This window comes from Lygodium microphyllum, chromosome 1, assembly GCF_053477565.2.
Source record: "Lygodium microphyllum isolate KBCC chromosome 1, Lygodium_microphyllum_v1.1.10, whole genome shotgun sequence".
Taxonomy (NCBI): domain Eukaryota; kingdom Viridiplantae; phylum Streptophyta; class Polypodiopsida; order Schizaeales; family Lygodiaceae; genus Lygodium; species Lygodium microphyllum.
The window spans coordinates 101,692,377-101,712,487 of NC_141135.1; the positions used below are offsets into that span (position 1 = coordinate 101,692,377).

Genomic DNA, 20,111 nt, shown 5'->3' on the forward strand with positions numbered 1-20,111 from the left:
GTAGTAGCTTGTACTTATATAGACATACATTAGAACTCAGTAAATGGATGAAATGAGCTTTGTTGTTCTTTGATATTTGAAACTTAATTAATTTTCTTACATATCTTTATAAAGATTATAACATATTTGAAAATACTTGCTGAAAGAGGAAAACAAGAAAATAGGCTGTTAATTCTTAAGTCCACTGTTCTGATGCAATTGTTGATTAGTATCAAGTAATATATATAGTAGGAAACCTTTTCTGCAAAGAACTCTTTTATAGATGAGACATAGCATAAAACTTGTTATACTACCTAATAAGCTATAAATAATGGTGGGAATAGTCTCCAAGCTTCTTTCTAGGAAGATCAAAGGGCCATACTTTACCTTCAAGCTTTAAGGAGTGATACCTTCAATTTTTATGGTAGCTTCAAGCTTGGAGTAGTCTTTCAAGAAAAACCTTCATATCTTAAGTTTTTGTAGCACCAAAATGTTGTGGACATGTCCAAGTGCAAAAATGCAATCCCCACTTTATTGTCAAAATTTCTGTGGAGCTGTTCAAGTGCAAAAGGCTATGGAGCCACTCACAACCATCCACTGAATGGCTCCAGTTGCTTGCCGAAGGTGCAAAGAGGCTATGGAACCAGTTGAGTTCAATATGCAGAACACAGCCTTCCTTTCCTACTACTCTTCTACCCTCCATCGGTTCCCTTCTGTCCTCTCGCCCTCCATCAATGACTCCATTGGAGCCAACATCAGCATGTCCCTGCAAGTACTGTCTGGAGTATTAGCCTTCCTTTCCTGCTGCTCTTTTACCCTCGATTGGTTCTCTTGCCCTCCAATAATCCTTCTAAGTGCACAAGCATCACCTGAAGTATTCGAGGAACTTAGGGTCTTTTGCCAACACAAAGGTAAGTCTATATCCCATCTGTGATCCATCTGCTTGCAGATTGGTCAATGTCTGTATTTGTTGGTGAGCATTACAGGTTGCCCTATTGTAAAAAGGACAGATGGGTCCTTTGCTTGGTGTGTGGGACTGACTCCTGAGGCCTCGTCCCTTGTGGGATAAAGCCATCTGCCAGCAGATGGGGTTTTACTTTGTGGGGACCATAAATTTTTGAGTCTTGGCAAAGCCACCAGTTTTATGTCTGTCTGTCAGCTACTGAACCAAGTAGATTCACAAGACAAACATGTATGATGATCATTTCTGCTTTTGAAGGATTTGAAGATACACTATCATTAAGAGTTAGTAAATTTTGTCATAGAGGTTTTGTCATGGGGCTATGGAACTTATTATAGTATTGGTAAATACTACATTTATGTGTGAATACAAGACTATAATAAAATATTCTTGAGTGCATTCAAAAACGTTTTCGGACCAAAGATGATAGTACTCTTCAATGTGGTCCTTTTAATTCCACATGGGTGTGATTACAAATGAAATTCTTTCTTACATTTTATAGCGGTCAGTTTTGTGAAAGAGTGCTTATTCTGCTCTCTAACAGTACCCAGCTCCACAGGATAAGATGATAACCAACTACAAGACATCTATTTTTTCAAGTCTGATTCTGGGCCCCAAGAGGGCCCTCTCCCTCCAAAAAAACTTGGATGGGGCCACTATCTCCTGGAAGTACGGGTATGAAGCATTGCAGATTGCAATTGTGCTAATGAGATGGTGTATCTTCTGATTGCATTAAGCTCTCCCTGATTTGAGGATACAGTATGTAAAGCTCTTTCTGATTTTGATTTCAAGCTGTTGGTGCTTGCTAGAATGGGGGATTCTCAATTTATAAAAGGCAGCAGCCAGCTGCTTCAATCTCATGAGATCATAAAACACCTGAGATGGAGAGAGAGCCGCAAGAGAGGAAGCTGATTTTCTGTGGCTTTCTTGTTGAAAATAACAATAACAACATGTATTCCCAGCTTCTGATCAGTCTCTTAGCTGCATCAAATGAAGGGGGCACTCAGGTGGAGTTCCTTGAGCTTACTTGCTCCATCAATGATAACATCGACTACTCTAGATCTCCATCAAAGCTTATTACTAAAGCTGTTATGGTTACAGATCATGGTCAAAGTATTTTGCTGGCAGCCATGACTATTTCAAAGAATGGAAATATTGTGCTGCATTGTGCAAATGGCAACAGTGTGAACAACAAGAATAATAGCAAATTGAGCAATCAGCTTAACATAGCAGCAATGCATAGCGTACTCACGACAATAAAGAGAAGAAGACTAAGTATTCATTTGGATACATGGGCAGGAATAGATTCATATGGTGGCAGATGGATCTATGTATGTTTTGCATGTGTGAGGATTTAAGCATTGCATGTGCAAGTGCAACATGGTGATTTAGAGTCATGTTAGTTGCAAAGACAAGAATGGCTATGAGCATGATTGCGGTTGCTAGTGCAGGATAGAGGATTTTGTGATCATGATTTTAAGATTGCAACTGCAATTTGGAGCAAAACCATAATTGAGAATTGCAAGTGCAATTCTGAGGTCATGATTGTGAGATTAAGCAAGCCTTGATGTGGGCAGGAGTTCGAACCCACACTTAGGAGTTGAAGTGCAACCCAAAAATGTGATTGAGTACTCATTTGCCAGCTGTAGCAACAAACGTAGATCTTGTAGCAAAAGATCATTGCTATGAGTGCAAGTGTGTGAGCGAGAGTGAAGCTTGCCTCTGAAAAGTGCATTGCCAATTCTACAATGTATCTAGGAACACCACCAAGCACACCAACATGATAACAACGTTGTATGATTGTGTTGTGCATGGATAGAACAGCCAAGAAACCCTAACAAAACTAGGAAGGTACATATCCTTGTGGTAGTGCATGGCACAAAAATGGGCTGGCAGGAGGTATGGGTCATAAACGTGTACATGTGAGAGTGTGTAACGGTATAAGTAACTTGAACACAGAAGGGAGAAGGCAGCAGGAAGATGAAGGAAGAAAGAAATTTGCACTGAATGAAATAAATGCTGAATACAAACAGGACTGATCAGTCCTTGCACGCAGCCCGAGGTATCAGCAAGGCCACCAGATCTGTCTGGAAATGATGATGGCAGCAGCAGCACTGGAGACGGAGGAGTATGCCCGAAGTCGGAGGAGCAGCCTGCAGAAGAAGATGATCCGCTGAAACCAGCCAGCTTGCTATAAGTAGCAGGAAATAGAAAAAAACGGCCTACCTGCTGTCCATGTGGCAAATCTGGCCAACTGACTGCATTTAATGCAATCTCAGGCTGCTGATGTGGCAGAAAATGGTGGTAAAAAATGCCAGCTAACTATATAATGTTAGACAGGGTGGCATAGACTGGGAAATGCAGAAAATGAACCAGAAATGGACGCTAAGGACTGCCAAAGCTCCCATGTCTTTCAGACTTTGATAGGAGCTCAGAACCGAGAGATGGTAGACTAATAACACTAAAAGTGATAGGCTAACACTTCCTCTCAGATCCTGGGAGTGGCTGTAGGCCCAACAACCTTATGTGATCAAGCATAGAAGCCTTGGGCAAAGGCTTCATGAAGAGATCCGCTGCACTGTCTTCCGTAGGACAAAAGGCCACTAGTAACTCAGAATCCATGATCCGCTCTCGAACAGTGGTATTGAACCTTGATATGCTTTGTGCGAGCATGAAACACCGGGTTCTTTGCCAGAGCAAGGGCACTTTCGTTGTCCGTGTGTAGCTTTGTGGGTCCAATTGGTGGAAAGTCAATCTCTACCAACAAGTGATGGAGCCAAATGGCCTCCATAGTTATAGAACAAAGGGCACAATACTTAGGCTTTGTAGATCAGAGGGCCACAATAGGTTGCTTCTTGCTGCTCCAAGAGATACCTCCCGATCCAAGGGAGAAGGTATAACTAGTAGTGGACCGTCTCGAATCCACATTATCGCCCAATCGGATTCACTCCATCCAAAAAGAGTGGCCCCCTCTCCATACATGATCCTGTAGGATTGAGTCTTCTGCAACCGGTCTATGACTCCATAAAGCGGTAGTTCCTTCAATAAACACCTGGTCTTTTCACACACAAAAAAATAGAGACCTCACTCCCTCGCTCAACACCAGATTGACCCCGAAGACCAGCAGCCCTCTCGGTATTTCTTTATCAATTAAAAGATGGAAAGTTACAAAAATGAAATGTTCAAAAATACATAACCTGGGAACTGTTGGTTTTCATATTTTCTGAGTAAATCCCAGCTGCATAAGGACAGTACATCATGACCAGAACAACATCCCTTCATTTTCTGTAACCATAACTCTGATTTATGTGCGAAATTGCAGTTTGTAGATCTCCGAATTAACTGTTTTTACTGTCCAGCATGTCTAGAATTTTCTGTGACCAAAACTCAATGATTCATGTGCAGAATTGTAGTCTGTAGATCTTTGAATTCACTATTCTTACTGTCCAGCATGTCTAGCATTTTCTGTGACCAAAACTCAATGATTCATGTGCAAAATTGGAGTCTGCAGATCTTTGAATTCATTGGTCTTATTGTCCAGCATATCCAACATAAAAATAGTCCCACAAATAGCACTAAATCAGAGTTGAAAAACCTTGTTCCTGTGTGGCATGGTCATTACTTCCTTTAGTTTCTGCATTGGAGAAGCCAGCAGTTGCTCCTGAACCTGGACAGTGAGGCTCTTGCCTCAGCAGAAGTGCAAAGAAAACACAGAACTGTACCTTCGATGGAATCAGCCCATCATGCAAAGCATTTCCTCCGAGAATAGAGAGAGAGTTGATCAGAGGGAGCAAGCTCTACCTCCATACATGAGTCAGAGACAAATAAATACTCTCCATAGTTGATGAAACTGCAGCAATGTGCCCTCAGCTCCTCAAAACTTCACTCTCAGATTTGCCCCTTATGCCTATTACGTTTTTTTTTAATGCTCTCTCTCTCTCTCTCTCTCTCTCTCTCTCTCTCTCTCTCGGGAATTTGTGCCACATGGTATACATGCAACAATTTTCCCGTTTAAACCTTCCGGTCTAAAATTCTCCATGATCGGTGCAAAATTAGACCTCGGCACAAACCAGAGAATTAATCCTCGTGCAAAATTAATAATGATGCGAATAGATTCTGGAGTCCATTAATAGTAACTTCCTAAATTTTAGGGATGGTGACCCTTGCATTCCTCAAGTTGTTCTGAGTAACTTTTATCATTGCAACCACATCAAAAAGTGTAATGTGGCTCAGTTATAGTGACTTTTATTCCTTGAGCATTCTTACATGTGCATCTTCTGTATTGGCCAGGCTCATTGTCTTGCACTATCTCCAGTGGCTAAGCACACATCCCCAAACCACTGGCATTCTATTCTTCAGTGCCCATTCAATATGGAACTTGTCCTAAGGCTCAGACAAACCATTAGTCCAATTTGTCTCAATGGATACCTCTTTTGGCCATACAAAGATCCTGGCTTATTTCAAGAGACCTCTGGGGGTAAAAAGCAACAACAACTAAAGAAAATAAAAATAAAATATTTATATAAGTAAATAAGGAAAGCAACTATAAAAAGTATCACCACTTGGTGACATATCTCCCTCTTGAAAGAAGCAAGCGATATCGATTGCATGCCACACATGCTAACGGATGACATAGTACGATAACAAGATTCTCCATGTTATTAGTGCCATCGCATGTATCACTTGCTAACAAATGACACAGGGCGATGGTAGGAGTTTTTCCACTATCATTTGTGTCATTGCAAGTTCAAGTCTCACATAGATGGAGAATCACATCCTATATCCAACGATGATTACTAGGAGCCTTTCTAATATACATGTTTCCGGATGCAACATAGGGCGATAGCACGTATGCGTGAACTATTAGTGTCACAACATGTATATTTATTCAACTGAAGTGTAACAAATACAACTTCAAAGCACTGAGATTTCATTCAATGATACACATGTTAATGTTAAGTGTAAACCATACATTGTGCATTATTCAATGAGATGGAGTATTCAATTGTACAATAGAGAATGTACGTTGCTTCAAAAAGCATTCTAAGTCACTGTAGATTTCAGCAAGAAAGCTTCTTGGTAAAGTTGCAATAATTGAGGTGAATTTGCCAATTCAACCTCTTCCATCCATTTGGCATCAATTGGTAAATAGTTCTTGAACTTCATAAAAAATCTTCTTATAATTCTACCTTTCACTTTCCTATCCTTATGTGCCAGGATCTGCTCAGGAACTAGAATCTCATCTAATTCCTCTACTTCAGGCTGTTCCTCTTGAACCATATCTTCTGGCAATTCACCAATAAAAGGCCTCAATAGGCTCACATGAAATGCATTATGAATTTTCCAATTCTCTAGCAATTTCAGCCTATATGCCACGTCATTAATTTTCTCTGAGACTTGAAAAGGGCCATAGTAATGTATACTCTGCTTTGGAAACAAACGTTCCTTGCCCTTCTGTTTTCTCAAACGTGCCTTTTCAAAATGCAATAAGACCTAGTCATCCTTTCTGAACAAGAGTTCTTGACGATAACTATTAGCAGCTGTTTTCTGTTTAGCTTGTGACTTTTCTAAGGCATACTTGACCTTTTTATATGTTCTTCCCAATCTTTTACATAATGATCTGCTTCAAAAATGTTATCTTTCCATCTTCCACAATCTCAAAAGGTGCTTTGCCAGTAGATAAGTGCACTGTATTGTTGTATGCATACTCAACCAATGGCAAGTAGTGTTTCCAAGAAGTCTTATGATCTGAAACATAACACTTCAGTAGATCTAGAAGAATCGAATTTGCTTCTTCAGACTGTTCATCAGTTTGTGGATGGAAAGAAGATGAAAATTTCAGCGTAGTGTCCATGTTTTCAAACAATGCTTTCCAAAACAAGCTAGTCATTCTTGGGTCTCTATCACTGACAATTGACCGTGGCATTCCATGGTACTTGAAGTTATTATGCATAAATATCTTTACCATGTGTTCTGACTTAACCTTTTTCCTTACAGGAATGAAATGTGCCTGTCTGCTAAATCTGCAAATGATAGTCCAGATTCCATCATTCCTTGAAAAAGTTCTTGGAAGATCATAAATGAAATCCATGGCAATACTTTCCCATGGCCCTTTTGGAATAGGCAGTGGTTGCAATAACCTTGGTGCCTTTTGTCTATCAAATTTGACCTTTTGGCATACAAGGCAAATATATGCATTAATATTAGATCTCAAGGCTGGCCAGTAGAAGAAAGTCTTGACCATTTTGATTGTAGCATCAATACCACGATGTCCTGCATTCGGTGGAGCATGACTTTCTAATAATACTTTTGGTCTTAGCTGTTTTGTAACGCATAGTCTTCCATGCATCATGATAAAGCCTTCTTTGAACACATACTGATCATGATGTTGGCCATTGATCAATTGCTCATAGATTTCAGAGAAATCTTCGTCATCGGCATACTGCTCTTTCATATCATCCAATTCATGGTGATAAGGAATTGAAACGGTTGACATCTGTGGTTTGCGAGATAAAGCATCTGCAACTACATTCTTCTTGCCTTCCACATGCACTATCTGAAAATGAAACATAGATAGGAAATTTACCCAATGAATGTGTTTCTCTGACAATTTAGCCTATGTGAGAAAGTATCTAAGTGTTTGATGATCCGTTTGCACTACAAAATCAGCACCGAGCAAATAGTGCTTCCAACTAGAGAGTGCATGGATCGTAGCCAATAACTCTTTCTCATAAATTTGGTAAGTCATTTCAACAACAGAAAGTATTCCACTCTCGTATGCCACAACTCGACCATTCTGCATTAATACAGCACCAATGCATGCATCACACTGCACTACAAATGGCTTAGACAGATCTGGCAAAATAAGTACTGGATCTTTAGTCATTTTTCCCTTCAAACATCTAAATGCTGATTTCTCTTTGTTAGTCCATTGCCATTTGACATCCTTCTTTTCAAGCGCATGTAAAGAAGAAGCAATCTCTGCAAAGTGTCTTACAAATCTTCTGTAGTAAGAGCATAAGCCAAGGAAACTGCGGACATCATGAATGGTTTTCAAGTCTGGCCAAGAGACAATTGCTTCTATCTTTGCAGGATCCATCTTCACACCATCTTTAGAAACTATGTGCCCAAGGAAGTGAATCTCTTCCAAAAAGAATTTGCTCTTCTTGCCATTAATGAGCAATCTGTTCTTAAGCTCATTAAAGACTGTAACCAAGTGTTTTCTATGCTCCTTTTCATTCTTTGAAAATATAATTATATCATCAAAGAATGTGCCAACAAAACTTCGATAAGGGCGGAAAATTCTATCCATCATCCTATTAAATGTAGAAGGAGCATTGGTCAATTCAAACGGCATGGCTAAAAATTCATAGAGACCAAATGTCGTTCTAAAGGCAGTCTTATGGATATCCTCTAGCCTGATTCTGATATGATGGTACCCACTTTTCAAATCTATCTTGCTAAACATTCCTGCTCCCTGTAATCGATCAAGAATGTCATCTATCCTCGGAATCAGAAACCTATTCTCGATCGTGTTCTTATTCAAGTCTTTGTAGTCAATACACATTCGCCAAGAGCCGTCCTTTTTCTGAACTAATAATACAGGTGAACAAAACCGAGAACTACTGGGCTGAATTAGTCTCTTCTCTAAAAGCTCATTAACCTGTGTCATAATCTCTTTTTGTTGCGTTGCACTTACCCTGTATGGTGGCCTATTGGGCGGACTAGTCCTTGGAATAAGATCTATGGTATGATCTTCAGGCCTCTCGGGGGGTAACTCTCGTGGTAACAAATCTAAGAAACAATCACTGAATTTATCCAAGAAAGCCCTTCTACTTTCATCTAGTACAAACACATTACTGTCAACTTCATTAACTTGCTTTGCAAAAACCAAGTATGTAGAAATATAAAATTTCATTACAGAAGTAATTGCAAAAGCAGAAACAATTGGGAGAGACTCTCCTTTAAGCTTCACATCTAACACATGAGTCTTGTCCTTATATACAAGAGTAATCGTTCTACTATAAGTATCCAAGATAGCATGCTTCCTGTGGCACCATGGAATACCCAACAGAACATCATAGCCCTCTAAAGGCATAATATGGAACTCCTTTGTGTCCACATAGCTCTGAATGTCCATACGAAGTATGCCAAGAATGGGGGTGACAGGTTCAATATGTCCTAGGCATGCCAAATCAGCTTGTTCAAGTTAGTTGCCAATCCTGGTGAGATAAAGTTTGCACAAGCTCCAAGATCAAAGAAAATAAGCATTGTCGAATCTCTGATCTTTTCCCAAGCTCTCACAATTCTGTAGTATCATTAGCTGATTGATCTCCCACATTATCAAGCACTAAGCCAATGTTGGGCTTCCTTTTACTTGGCGCATCTTTATCATCCGTATCTTTAGAAGATTACTGTGGGGACTTAGAAGCAATATGGCCTTTCTGTTCACATATAAAGCATTTCCCAGCCATCATTAAAGCTTTTCTTTCTTCAAATGATTTGCCAAAAAGTGGCCTCTTCTGTCCTTTACCCTGTTTAAAAGAAGTCTTAGGTTGCTGCTAAAATCTTTTCTTCCAAAAGACTTCTTTGTAAAGCTGGTCTTTTCTGGAAATTGCTTCTTCTTCTTGCCAAGATCCTGCTTAAATTGAGAATCCTTCTTTTCAGCGCCTTTAAAGCTGTCAACTTTTCCTTTCAACAATGCATTTGCCACACCAACATTTTCAATTAACTGTACCATATTTGCAACCCTGGTCTCGGTACAAAAATCCCTGATGACTTTGGGCAAACCGCAATAGTACTTTTCAATTTGTTCTGACAGGGGCATTGTCTTGTAAGAACTCACATGCAAAAGTGCTTGCCAAAATTTCTTATTTTACTCTTCTAAATCTGCACAATTTACTGCGTCCAATTTATGCCATGCAGTCATGACATCTACTTCAAATGCGTTGGTTAACCATGAGGCTGCAAACAAGTGTTTGAAATGGTCCCAAGTGGCAGGTGCATATCCTTGCATCAATAATATGTTCCACCATGGCAAAGCATTACCTTTCAAAAAAGGTGCAGGCGCACCTTAGAAGTCTTAGTAAAATTCCCTCCAGTGTAAGCTATGTGAAACTGCGGTATAAATGTCAAAGCTTTAGCTTATCTTACATACCACTAAAGGTTTCAAACTTTATTGCTTGACCACCCTCTTTATAGTCTTTAGGCTTTGCACTTTTCGGTGTCAAGTTGTCATAGACAGGTGGTTGTAAAAAGGGGAGTCCCTTAGGCACATTATCAGCATTCATTTCACCTGTCTTAGCTGCCATATGCCCACTAGGTTGAAGAAAACCAGCCGTTGCATTTTGTACTCTAGGCATCAAATAAGGACTCTACAAAGTTTGATAACCGGGCTATAGATCAATATTAGCATAAAGTGGGTTCACTGCCTCAATAGGTATCATTCTTGGTGGCCCTCTAGGCAAGTATCCTTGATAACCAGTGGGTAATCCAGCTATTGCTTGAAAAACTGACCCACCACCAAAGTAACCAGGATAAGTAGTAAACTGAGGAGGAATAGTCCACTGTGCCACTTGTGTATAACTGCCTTGACCATTCACTCCCTGATCCTGTGCTTGTACTTGTTGCACTAGACCTGTCTCCATGTTTGGTGTCTTTTCCACATGTTCATGCACTTTAGAGGTTTGCCTTTTTGAGCGCTCCATGGTATGATGTGATGACTCAGCCTGAGAATCCTCATTATGTGACTTCAATTTTTTTTGCATCTGATGATTCTTTACAAGCTGTTGGAAAGAGCCAACCATACTGAGGAGTTGTGCCATAAACAAGTCCTCTTGTTCTTGCTCCTCATCTTGTGGTTCAATGTCGGTTCTAGAAGGTGCTGACACCTGTGCATCAGTACTCTCTCTTCGGTGTCTATGAGCAGAAAAATAACTCTCTTCTTCATGGGGGAGTTTTCCTTTGCCTTTATCCATGTTTGCGATCTCTTTAGTCCTGTAATCTCTCTAAAATATGTGTGTATGGCCTTTTCACAGCTTAAATTCCTACGGAAAATAATTCAAATCTCAAGGATGGAACCATACAACCGGTCTATGACTCACATAAAGCGGTAGTTCCTTCAATTAACACCTGGTCTTTTCACACACACAAAAATAGAGACCTCACTTCCTCACTCAACAGCAGATTGGCCCCGAAAACCGGCACTCCTCTTGGTATTTCTTTATCAATTAAGAGATGGAAAGTTACAAAAATGAAATGTTTCAAAATACATAACCTGAGAACCGTTGGTTTTCATCTTTTTTGAGTAAATCCCAATTGCATAAGGACAATATAACATGATTAGAACAACATCCCTTTTAGGAAAGCATTTTGTGTAACCATAACTTAGTGATTTATGTGCAGAATTGCAGTTTGCAGATCTCTGAATTCACTGTTCTTACTGTCCAGCATGTCGAGCATTTTCTGTGACCAAAACTCAATGATTCATGTGCAGAATTGCAGTCTGCAGATCTCTGAATTCACTGTTCTTACTGTCCAGCGTTTTCTGTGAGCAAAACTCGATGATTTATGTGTAGAATTGCAGTTTGCAGATCTCTGAATTCACTGTTCTTATTGTCAGCATATCGAGCATTAAAACAGTCCCACAAACAGTACTAAATCAGAGCTGAAAAACCTTGTTCCTGTGTGGCATGGCCATTACTTCCTTTAATTCCTACATCGGAGAAGCCAACAGCTACTCCTGAACCTAGACAGTGAGGCTCTTGCCCTAGCAGAAGTGCAAAGAAAACACAGAATTGTACCTTTGATGGAATTAGCCCATTATGCAAAGCATTTCCTCTGAGAATAGAGAGAGAGAGTTGATCAGAGGGAGCAAGCTCTACCTCCATACATGAGTCAGAGACGAAGAAGTACTCTCCATAGTTGATGAAACTGTAGCAATGTGCCCTCAGCTCCTCAAAACTTCACTCTTAGATCTGCCCCTATTACGTTTTTTTAAAATGCTCTCTCTCTCTCTCTTTTGGGAATTTGTGCCAGATGGCATACATGTAATAATTTTGGTCTGAGCGTCAAACTCGATAGTCCGAGTACAACTGTCTAAGGGCCGAATCAGGTGGATTGAGTCGTTAGGGCCGAGTCGGGTGGGCCGAGTGTAAAATTGGTCTGAATGGTGAACTCGACCGGGTTGAATGTCAGCTTGTCCGAGTGGGGTTGGGTTGAGTCGGTAAGAGCGAGTGCAAAATTAGTCCGAATGGTTAACTCAGACGGACTGAGCAATGAGTGTCCGACTCAAATGGGTGGAGTGGTGGGCGTCCGAGTTAGGTGGGCCGAGGGCCGATTTTAAGACTCGGCCCAGAATCGCCACTACTTGAACGGGCCGAGTACGACGCGTTTTTCGCCAGACTTCCACAGAATTCGTCGCACCAAGTGATCGAGGCCTTCCCACTGGTTGAGCACCTCCAAATTCTAACTACACATGCAAGGGAAGGTGTGGAATTACCTGTAGTAGACAAAGAACCCCTCGACTGCAAGATCGAAGCGGGTCCACGCAATGAAGCTCTCTCTCTCTCTCCCTCTCCAGCTCTCTTGAAACCCTGCAATGCAAAATGTGGTCTTCCTTGCCACTCTTGGTCTCTTATTACCTTGCGCAAGCCTGCATTCACCTTAGTCTTCCTTTCCTTACCAATATTTAAGTCAAAATTTCATTTTTGCCATTTTTTTCTCTGTTTTAGCTTGTTATATAGCAACAAAAAACCCTATTGTGTGCTCGAATGCTTTGCTTCTATTCTACCTAAATGCAAGCAAAAATCATAAAGAAAATACCTACACTATTTCAAGCTACTTTTCCAAATCTAAAAAACCAAAAATCTACTCGTTAAGGAGATCGAATACCTCTTCAAACTCCCTCGCTTTCTACCTATCTACCTTAAGTACCAGTTCGGGATAAACCCTACTTCAGTGTTTGATTTGAATCGTGCAAGCGCTTAAGGCTTGAATCCGTTGGTCCTGACAATGGAACCAAAATGTAGAGACGATCAACTGCTAAGATCCATTGACCGCTTATTGCTTCAAGCGTTCCAAGCCAAGCACTAATAGCTATCTTCACATAGCCGACGCGCTATCCATCTCTACGAGTGTAGTGAGCTTACCTCTATGCCCGATCGAGTTACCTTTTCTCTCGAGCACTTTGGTAGCTCCATGATCCAAGTGTAAGTTTCAAGTAAGCTCCATCTTCAAGCTCCATGCTCCAAGCTCCATTGCCGCAAGCAAGGCAAGAGAAGAAGAGAGGAGAAAATGGAGAGCTTCTCCTCCACAGTCCCTCACCCTCATACACTCACTCCCTCATACTTTCACACTCCCTCTCTCAAGCACAAGCTCAAGCAAGCAAGAAAAACAAGAAGAAGAAGAAGAGGAGAGCCACTTTTGGCCACACAAGAATGAGCTTCTCATTCACTTTTCAACTTTATATACAAAACCCTAAATCCCTTTTGGACGGTCATTCCCTTATCCTCTTTTTTACATGGCTGGCCATGGCCTAGGTCATTTTTCCCATTGTCCTCCTATCTTCCTAGCTTCCTTCCTACCGCCCATCTACCTTTACAAATTGCATGGCGGCGCTCTCAAAATAAATCATGATATGCCTTGCGCTCTTTTACAAAAGTATTGACTTGCGCTTTTCTTTTGCGCCTTTTTCCTTGATTTAGGACTTTTCTGCGCCTCTTGTATCTCCATATTTTTCTTGGCGCGCCTTTGTGTTCTGTTCCACTTTTGCCTTGGCCTTGTCCTCCGCTTTAGATTTTTTGGATTTTCTAGCTTGTTTGTTTGAGGGTTAACAATGCCATGTGGCACAAATTCCTAAAAGAGAGAGAGAGAGAGAGAGAGAGAGAGAGAGAGAGAGCATTTAAAAAAAACGTAATAGGCATGAGGGGTAGATCTGAGAACGAAGTTTTGAGGAGTTGAGGGCAGATTGTTGTAGTTTCAACAGCCATGGAGAGTACCTCTTTGTCTCTGACTCATGCATGGAGGTAGACCTTTCTCTCTCTGATCAACTCTCTCTCTATTCTCAGAGGAAATGCTTTGTATGATGGACTGATTTCATCAAAGGTACAGTTCTGTGTTTTCTTTGCACTTTTGTTGAGGCAAGAGCCTTGCTGTCCAAGTTCAGGAGCAACTGTTGGCTTCTCCAATGCAGGAACTAAAGGAAGTAATGACCATGCCACATAAGAACAGGGTTTTTCAGCTCTGATTTAGTGCTGTTTGTGGGATTGTTTTAATGCTGGACAATAAGAACAGAGAATTCGGAGATCTGCACACTGCAAGTCTGCACATGAATCATTGAGTATTGGACACAGGAAATGTTGGACAGTAAGAACAGTGAATTCAGAGATTTGCAGACTGCAATTCTGCACATGAATCATTGCAACTGGGATTTACTCAGAAAAGATGAAAACCAACGGTTTTTAGGTTATGTATTTTGGTACATTTTATTTTTGTAACTTTCCATCTTTTAATTGATAAAGAAATACCGAGAGGGGTGCCGGGCTTCAGGGCCAATCTGGTGTTGAGCAAGGGAGTGAGGTCTTTGTTTTTGTGTGTGTGTGAAAAGACCAGGTGTTAATTGAAGGAACTACCGAACTACCGCTTTATGTGAGTCATAGACTGGTTTCAGCTATGATGTTCTACAACGTGGAGCACCAAGAAAGGGCCCCGCTAGCAATTGTAAAGACATACCTGCTAGTGGATGTGCGAGTGTCCAAGTCACCTGCCATGTCTGCATCACAATAACCCTGCAGACTAAGTGCACCTTGCCCATAGCAAATACACTTTCTTTGTGTACCCTTTAGGTATCGAAGAATACACTTGATAGCCTCCCAATGTGTTTTGCCAGGATTTGACATAAACATACTGACAACTCCCATTGCATGAGCAATGTCTGGATCATAGAAACAGGGAACGGCCGTTCCGGCCTGTAGGAACGGCCTAACGCGTTCCAAACCCTCCAAGGAGGTGAAACGGCCAGGGAACGTTCCCTGCCATTCCCCCTGCCATTCCTTGCCGTTCCCCCTGCCGTTCCCTGTTTGGAACGGCCGTTCTAGGCATGTTTATTGAAAATTGACGTTTTTTCTTGTTTTTAAAAAAAAAACTTGGGTCATAGTCCTACCACATATTCACCCATCTCCATTGTTTAATGTGCACACACTAATCTCTCTCTCTCTCTCGGGTTGAAGATTCAAAGTGTCAAGACAACCCACAATCTAATTAGGAGTCCATGCAAAGTTCAAATTTGATGCATTATCAACTCTTGCAAATCAGAATCAAATTTCAGCCGATCCTCAATTCCAAGGTATTCATCCATTTATATTGTCTAATTTCAAGGGAAATTGGGATAATTGGGGCAATTCAAGGCAATTTGGAGCTATGGGGGTAATCGAGTCAATGTTGGGACATTTGGGTCAATTTCATGCATTGACGGGTATTGGGGCAATTAGAGGGATATTCTTTGGGGCAGTTTGGGTCATGCAGGGCATATTTGGGGCACTTAAGACGTGCCGTTCCCCCCGTTCCCGTTCCCCGACCTTGGACGTTCCCCCCGTTCCAGGGGGTCCCATTCCCGTTCCCGTTCCCCGTTCTAGGTAACTATGGTCTGGATGAGTACATAAGAGAGCCACAAGGTGATGCTTAAGGGACTCCCTTCATAGCATTGGCTTCCATGCTATCTTTTGGGCTGTTGGCTTTACTAAGGTTAAGATATGGAGGTAAGGGCACCGCAAAAGACTTAGCTTCAGCCATGTTAAATCTGTCTAGTACCTTTTCAATGTAATTCTCTTAAGATAAGAACAACAATTTCTACGTTCTATCCCTGCGAATCCTCATGCCCAATATATGCTATGCATTTCCCAAATCTTTCATGGAGAAAGCTGATTTCAGTTGATCTTTGAGAGCATCCAAGCCAGTCTTTCTTTTCTCAGCTAGCAACATATCATCCACATACAAAACAAGGATGATGGGGTTGCCATTTGTATCCTTTTTCATGTACAAACAATGATCTGCATGGCTGTGTATAAACCCATGAGAGAGCATAAAAGTGTCAAACTTTTTGTACCACTGCCCTGGTGCTTGCTTCAGCCCATATAAGCTGTGTTTTAGTTTACACACCAACTGCTCCTTTCCAGGAACTACAAGCCTCTTTATATGTAAGAGGCTCACCCTCATGTGTAAGCATCACATAGTGCAACGAGGGGTCATATCTATGTGGCTGCCTTCTTAAGCGTGTAGACTTGCGTACCCAATGATCTACATTTTCAGGAATTGGGTCTACATCTGGAGGTGTGTTATTTTCAGCATTTATTGGCTACTGTAAGCCATTTTCAGCATGCTCTTCATGCTATACAACACCTTCATTTTCATTGCCAACACCTGCATTTTCATAATCAGCAAGTCTATCTTGCTGTCCATGACCTCCTTGTGCTTCTATTTGCTGTCCATCATCATCTGGCTCAAAAATAACCAGCTGATCGTTAGTTTCAGCTTGTGGTATAGTATCATGAGGCTCATCATTTGAAGTAATAGGTGGCTGCAAATTCTGAAATTTGACATTTTTTATGTCTTCATCAAAAGCTTAAGTACTTTTCAACAACTTTGCCTCATTAAACACAACATTATGACTGCGAACAATTTTCTTGGATTGTGCTAACCATTCTATAGCCAAATTCACCCTCATCACCATAGCCCATGAAAATGCCTTTGGTGGACTTCGGGTCAAGTTTGTTCCTCGGCTCATCTCTAACATGCACAAAAGCATCATAGTCGAATATCCGTAAATGGTCATATGAGGCCGATTTGCTAGACTAAACCTCCTCAGGAATGCTATTTTTAAGGACCTGTTTGGAGAGTGGTTGCAAATGTGAACCGGGTTTTAAGTGCCTCTCCCCAAAATTCATGAGGGAGATTAGAAGTGGACAACATGTACTGCTCTCTTTCACACAAAGTCCTATTGTATCTTTCAGCCACCCCATTTGAAGAAGGGTTGTAAGAAGCTGTAAGCTTCCTCTTGATTCCATGCAAGTCACAAAAGGACTTAAACTCAGTAGATGTGAACTCACCCCCATTATCAGTTCTCAAGCATTTCAGCTTTCTACGTGTTTGAGTGGTCACAAATGCATGAAAAGTTTTAAAAACAGCAAACACTTCACTTTTTCTTTTCATCAGATAAACCTAAATCTTCATGGAACAATCATCAATAAAAGAGACAAAATATGCAGCACCACCCAACGATTTCACGGGCATATTACATACATCAGAATGCACTAAGTCCAAGACATTGGACTTATGGGAGACACTAGAGTAAAATGAAATTTTCATTTGCTTTCCAAACTAACAATCATTACAAAAGTCAAGTTTAGAGCCTTTTCCATCAACCCTCTTCAAAGAGGTTTAACAACCAATTTCAGCAACTGCAAGAAACTTGCCATTCAAAGCTTTACAGTGCAGACAATACAAAGTGCCCTTCTTGGTTCCTTTTGCAATCAGCATGGAGCCCTTTTTCAATTTCCAAAAACCACCACCAAACAGTGTGGTGTAGCCATGCAAGTCAAGCTGTCCAATAGATAGTAAACTCTTCTTAATGCTAGGCATATATCTGACATCGTTTAACACAAGTTCTTTCCCATTATCCAAAGACAAGTGTACAGTGCCAATTCCATCAATGCTGCAAGCATGGTTATTTCCAAGATATACTTTTCCATAGCTGCCCGCATTGAACATAGCAAAACACTTCAATCTAGGAGTTACATGGAAAGAGTCATGGGAGTCTACAATCCAAGTTTGAGTGACACCATCATCAACTGACAAGAGTGCATCAATCACATCAGCCTTGGTAATCTGCACATCCTGCATGTGACATACAAGGGTATCAAAATCTACTGCACATAATACATTGGCTTGTGCATTTGAGAGCTCCTCTATGACTACATTGGAGGCCACATTGGCCTTTTCCTTGCCTTTGGCTGCCTCAGATACATTTCTCTTATCCTCTTTCTTCTTTTTGTCTTTTGCATTCTTCTTTCTCTCTTGTTCCTTCTTGTAGTACCTGCAATCGGGCTTCTTGTGGCCCTTCCAACCACATTGACAGCAAGTAGTATCACTTTTTTCCTTTTCTTTGCTCTTGCTTTTGCTTCTCTATCCAACATTTGCATTTTTCTTTTCAGCCCTGTCTCTAACATTGTAAGCTGAGTTGCTGCCTTCTCCACTAGATTTATGTCTAATTTCTATATTCAAGATTGAACCCCTCATACCATCATATGAGAGATTGGGGTTATTACTGAGAGAAACCACCAAAGTCTCCCAGGAATTAGGCAATGTCATGATTAGAAAGATCGCCCTCAACTTATCATCAAAATCCAAATTAACATCCTTGAGCTGATTTAAAATACCGGTAAATGCACTCAAGTGCTCAGTCGCATATTCATCAACTTGCGTATTAAATGCACTTGATTAATAGGTGTGGTGATCTCATAGGTAGTTTTTAACTTCTCCCATATTGCATAACCAGTATCTAAGCCCTTAATGTCTATCAAAATGTCATGAGTGACACCCATCTTTATATAAGCCATAGCCTTTTTGTTGACTTTGGCCCAATCTGCATCAGACATTTGTGCGGATTTATCTTCTTGCAAAGCATCCTCACAATCCTTTAAGAACAATATGCCTTGCATACGGTCTTTCCAAAGGTCAAAGCCCTGACCATCAAACCGTTTGGTTTCCATCAAACTCTTAATGTCAGAACTGGAAGAATTTGCAGCCATTTTTATCACAAATACAAGTGTAAATGCACTAAATTGCAAGAGCAAAAGTTGAACCAGCAAATACACTGCTCTTCTTGTCCAACCAGAAATAAATCTCTACTGTTTTTACATAAATCAGCTACCACACGGGCAAATACTGTAGAAATTTACCAAAATCTGCACAAAATCCCAAATTTCCCAGTCTAACAGTGCATAAATGTCAGCCAATCTGACCCAACTGAGCAAAATTTCATCAATACATGAAAAGCCGCAATTTTTCCGGGTCCAATGTCAAGAAATTTTACTTGGATGAGCAAAATTCTGACAAATTTGGCAAAATCCCTAATTTAACTGAGGTCAACACGTAGAATGTTTGCAATTTTTGACACAAATGTCAATGTCAAGCATAGAAAACTTCAAATCTGGAAAAAGCCCCAAAATTTCAGAACCAGATTTGCACAGATCTGAAACCTGTGCTTCCATGGGTGAACCCTTGTCAGAGGAAGGGGATAAAAGAGATTTTTTTTTTTTAAATTTTTAAGAAAAAAAGGGGGGGGGGGGGGGGTGTTGACCCTGCCCCGTCATGTTGCGTCAGTCATGCGATGTGACTTGTTGCCTCCATGGCCTGTTGCCACCGTCCCGTTGCGTCTTGCAGGCAGCTAGCGTCATGGCGCCTCCTTGCCCCGTCACGTTGGTTGCCTCCCCTGGTATGTTGTGTGCGCCTGGTTTTCACGCTGGTCCTCGCGTGTGCCTCCAAGCACCTGCTCGGCTGCCTGCTGGTCCGCGTTGGACCCGTCTCATCAGGTTGCCTGGTTTGAATCTGGTCACGCTTAACTTATTGAGGTGCAGCTGGTGACTAATGCCTGTAGTCTTAGGAAGCGTGCACAACCCGTGTTCTGATACCAGTTGTTTAGTGTGTGCTACAGCTGAAGGAGGGAGCAGGTGAGTGAGAGCGAGAGAGCGAGAGAGAGAGTATGATATGATTTTTGGGTGTACCAATAATGTGTTGGTACACAAAGAATAAAATGTATTTATACTTAGGGCACGTAAGGGTGCATTCACATGTACAACTAAATAATACACGTGTACAATACACGGAGGTAAATAAAGGACCTTTATCCCAACAGTGACTTCTTATGAACTTAGTGGTCCATGCACAACATTGCAACAGATTCGGCTTGTTGCTAGCACTATATCATGGCTAGATACAGACAGGCCATTGTTCATCAGGCTACATCTTTCTCAAATACTTTAACACAGATTTGGACAAACATCAATCACACCCTCATAGGCAGTATATGCCTCTTCAATTGGTTTTCATTATTTTCCTATGCCTCGGTAGTGTATGCCTCTTCAATTGGTTTTCATTGCACATCATGCAGAACTTT

At 41.0% G+C, this 20,111-nt stretch overlaps 1 protein-coding gene across 1 annotated transcript in view; it reads left to right on the forward strand.

Annotated features, from left to right (window-relative positions):
• The window catches only part of LOC148041466 (golgi-to-ER traffic-like protein), a 55,536-nt gene that overhangs the window by 34,059 nt on the left and 1,366 nt on the right, over positions 1-20,111 (forward strand). The window lies entirely within an intron of this gene.